Genomic DNA, 3,463 nt, shown 5'->3' with positions numbered 1-3,463 from the left:
TGCCTACGGCACCTGGGATTCCCAGGCGGTCACCCATCCAAGTACTAGCCAGGCCCGGGACGGTTTACCTTCCGAGATCGGACGGGATCGGGGGCCTTCCGTCCGGTATGGCCGTAGGCACTCGGCTCCGGTCCGCCTCGTCCCCTTTCCCTTACTGACTCCCCTGCCTCGGGTGGGCCCGATCCTTTTTTCCGTTTTTTTTTTTCCGCTCCGGAGGCTTCGTGAGCCCCCCCCCAACACCCCTTTGGGGGTCGGTGAAATTTTTTTTTTCAGACTTCCAGGGGCCCGATCCTGGCCGCGGGCACCCGGCTCCGGGCACCCGGCTCCGGGCCGCCTCGTCCCCTTTCCCTTACTGACTCCGCTGCCTCGGGTGGGCCCGATCCTTTTTTCCGTTTTTTTTTTTCCGCTCCGGAGGCTTCGTGAGCCCCCCCCAACACCACTTTGGGGGTCGGTGAAAAAATTTTTTTCAGACTTCCAGGGGCCCGATCCTGGCCGCGGGCACCCGGCTCCGGGCACCCGGCTCCGGGCCGCCTCGTCCCCTTTCCCTTACTGACTCCCCTGCCTCGGGTGGGCCCGATCCTTTTTTCCGTTTTTTTTTTTTTTCGCTCCGGAGGCTTTATGAGCCCCCCCCAATACCACTTTGGGGGTCGGTGAAAAAAATTTTTCAGACTTCCAGGGGCCCGATCCTGGCCGCCGGCACCCGGCTCCGGGCACCCGGCTCCGGGCCGCCTCGTCCCCTTTCCCTTACTGACTCCCCTGCCTCGGGTGGGCCCGATCCTTTTTTCCGTTTTTTTTTTTTTCGCTCCGGAGGCTTTATGAGGCCCCCCCTAACCGTTTTTGGGGTCGGTGAAAATTTTTAGTCAGACTTCCAGGGGCCCGATCCTGGCCGCGGCTTCGCAGGCTGGCCTGGGGGGGGGGGCATCTCTAGCTCCGGCCGCGGACGGCGAGACGCTCGGCCACCAGGTCAGCCCGGAGGAAAAGGCTGAAAAAAATGTCTAAGTCCCCCCGGGACACCAGGTCAACCCGGAGGAAAAGGCTGAAAAAAATGTCTAAGTCCCCCCGGGACACCAGGTCAACCCGGAGGAAAAGGCTGAAAAAAAGTCTAAGTCCCCCCGGGACACCAGGTCAACCCGGAGGAAAAGGCTGAAAAAAATGTCTAAGTCCCCCCGGGACACCAGGTCAACCCGGAGGAAAAGGCTGAAAAAAAGTCTAAGTCCCCCCGGGACACCAGGTCAACCCGGAGGAAAAGGCTGAAAAAAAGTCTAAGTCCCCCCGGGACACCAGGTCAACCCGGAGGAAAAGGCTGAAAAAAAGTCTAAGTCCCCCCGGGACACCAGGTCAACCCGGAGGAAAAGGCTGAAAAAAAGTCTAAGTCCCCCCGGGACACCAGGTCAACCCGGAGGAAAAGGCTGAAAAAAATGTCTAAGTCCCCCCGGGACACCAGGTCAACCCGGAGGAAAAGGCTGAAAAAAAGTCTAAGTCCCCCCGGGACACCAGGTCAACCCGGAGGAAAAGGCTGAAAAAAAGTCTAAGTCCCCCCGGGACACCAGGTCAACCCGGAGGAAAAGGCTGAAAAAATGTCTAAGTCCCCCCGGGACACCAGGTCAACCCGGAGGAAAAGGCTGAAAAAAATGTCTAAGTCCCCCCGGGACACCAGGTCAACCCCGAGGAAAAGGCTGAAAAAATGTCTAAGTCCCTGCTCGGCCATCAGGTCAACCCCATTCAAAGTGACGGGTTGACCTGATGGCCGGCAGTCTCACGGAAGTCCGGATGGGGTCGCCAAAAGTGCCCTCGGCCGACCGAGAGAACCAGGAGGTCGGATAGGATTTCAGATTGGTCCCCCTAAATTGGCGGTTGGATTTTTCGACTAGTTCATTTTGACGGGTGCGAGGAGATTTCTGAGAACAGGTTTTTCGGAACCTGTGAGAACCAGAGATGAGCCTCGGGGACCAATCTGCGCGTTGTACCCGATCTTGTGAGGGGGGACAGGGGCACGTTGGCAGGTGGGGCGGCCCCCGGCCCCCCCGAGCCCCCCCTTTTCCGGCTCTTTTCCTCCGGGGACCCCGTCGTCCCCTCGCACCCCCGGTGCAGGCCCGGTGGCCGGGATGCGAACTCCGACTGTCGGCGCCCCCCGGAGGGAGGGGGGGCCCGCTCCTCTCTCGCCTTCCGATCGATGTGGCGCTCACGTTCGCGACGGGAAGGGTCCTTCGCGGGCCGGCGCCCCCGACCGCAGGGGGCGTCTGGCGTTCAGGCGGATCGGGTCCCTCTTCCTCTTCGCGTCCCCGGATCCTGGGGCCGATTGGGACTTTCCTCCTTTGGGGGGGGGCCCGGGCGCGTGCCCGGCCCTCCGCGCCGTGGGGCCAGCCGGCCGAGATCTCCGCCCTGCGAGGTCGAGCGGCTCCGGCAGCCCACCCAGGGGTCCGAAAACCCAGGGAGCCGCGAGGCTCGGCAGGGCCAAACACGTCGCGAGAGCGAGCAGGGGCGCGCTGCGGTCCCCCGCCGTGCCCGACGGTCCTTCTCCAGGCACGCTCCGGGGCGCGGGCCCCGGGTGCTGGAGCCTCCGTCGGCTGTCGGTGGGACCCACGTACCGCCCTCTCGCTGGAGCCTCAGTAACCCCTGCCGCCCTCCCTGTCTGGGTCGCCGACTTCTTCTCTAGCGGGTTGCCTGGAAGGCGGCCGCGGCCTCCTCCGCGCCGCGTCGCCACGTTCGAGGGCCACCGGGAAGCGCGGGGCGAAGGGGGGCGCCCGAGGGGGCCCGCCCCGTCTGGCTCCCGCCGTCCTTCTTCGGTGTCGGCCGGGGCACCGGGGGGAAGAAAAGCAGCGAGAGGGCCCCCGCGCCCGCTCTACTGCCGGACTCCCCCGGGTGTGACCCGGAGCACCGGGGAATGCGGGGGGGGGGGGGGAGGAGAGAGGTTCGAGGGAGGTGCCGAGGGGGGTCTTGACGGCCCTCTCTCTCGCCCTGCCGCCGTCTCTCTCTCTCTCTCTCTCTGTCCCCCGCCGGCTTCAACCCCAACCCCCCCGGGGGGGGTGTCACCCGGGCCGCCTGGGAAAGCGGGGAGAAGGGGGGCTCTCTTCGGAGGCTCACCCCATCTCTTCCGCCGTCCTTCCCAGGCGGCTCCCGGGGCACTCTCCGGCGGGCCAGGGGGCAAGCCCAGGGAAAAGCCAGAAGGCGGTCGGGGTCCCGAGGGCCCTCCGTCTCTCCCCGCCGTCCGTCGGGTGGCCCGGGGCCGATCTCGGGGGATCGCCATCCCCGTCGGTCCTCCGCCTCTCGCTGCGTCGCGGGTCCCGCTCCTTCCCTCCTGGGGGAAGGCCGGTGGGGCCCGCTGGGCGGGGGTGCCCTCCGGTGCCAGCGGCCGGGGCCCCCGCTCCTCCTCCGCGGAGCGCGGCTACCTGGTTGATCCTGCCAGTAGCATATGCTTGTCTCAAAGATTAAGCCATGCATGTCTAAGTACACACGGCCGGTA

At 65.2% G+C, this 3,463-nt stretch overlaps 1 non-coding gene across 1 annotated transcript; it reads right to left on the bottom strand.

Annotated features, from left to right (window-relative positions):
* Window positions 1–119, bottom strand: LOC141979980 (5S ribosomal RNA). Its single transcript, XR_012637362.1, has one exon. It is a non-coding gene; the product is annotated as a 5S ribosomal RNA (ribosomal RNA).
* Window positions 120–3,463: the final 3,344 nt, after the last annotated feature.

This window comes from Natator depressus, chromosome 28 (assembly GCF_965152275.1).
Source record: "Natator depressus isolate rNatDep1 chromosome 28, rNatDep2.hap1, whole genome shotgun sequence".
Classification (NCBI taxonomy): domain Eukaryota; kingdom Metazoa; phylum Chordata; order Testudines; family Cheloniidae; genus Natator; species Natator depressus.
Note: the sequence above shows the minus strand (reverse complement) of the source record. Positions and strands in the feature narration are given on the sequence as shown.